The 283-nt window shown below is 42.8% G+C and overlaps 1 protein-coding gene across 1 annotated transcript in view; it reads left to right on the forward strand.

Moving 5' to 3' along the window:
- Positions 1-283, forward strand: part of CCDC129 (coiled-coil domain containing 129) — a 96,839-nt gene that overhangs the window by 21,535 nt on the left and 75,021 nt on the right. The gene's annotated exons all lie outside the window — the stretch shown is intronic.

Genomic DNA, 283 nt, shown 5'->3' on the forward strand with positions numbered 1-283 from the left:
GTGTATGTTTGGAAGAAGGGCATATCTGATGGTGTGTATGTTTGGAAGAAGGGCATATCTGATGGTGTGTATGTTTGGAAGAAGGGCATATCTGATGGTGTGTATGTTTGGAAGAAGGGAATATCTGATGGTGTGTATGTTAGGAAGAAGGGAATATCTGATGGTGTGTATGTTTGGAAGAAGGGCACATCCGATGGTGTGTATGTTAGGAAGAAGGGCATATCTGATGGTGTGTATGTTAGGAAGAAGGGCATATCCGATGGTGTGTATGTTAGGAAGAAGG

Source organism: Otolemur garnettii, unplaced genomic scaffold, assembly GCF_000181295.1.
Source record: "Otolemur garnettii isolate 467f Iridium unplaced genomic scaffold, OtoGar3 scaffold00028, whole genome shotgun sequence".
Lineage (NCBI taxonomy): Eukaryota > Metazoa > Chordata > Mammalia > Primates > Galagidae > Otolemur > Otolemur garnettii.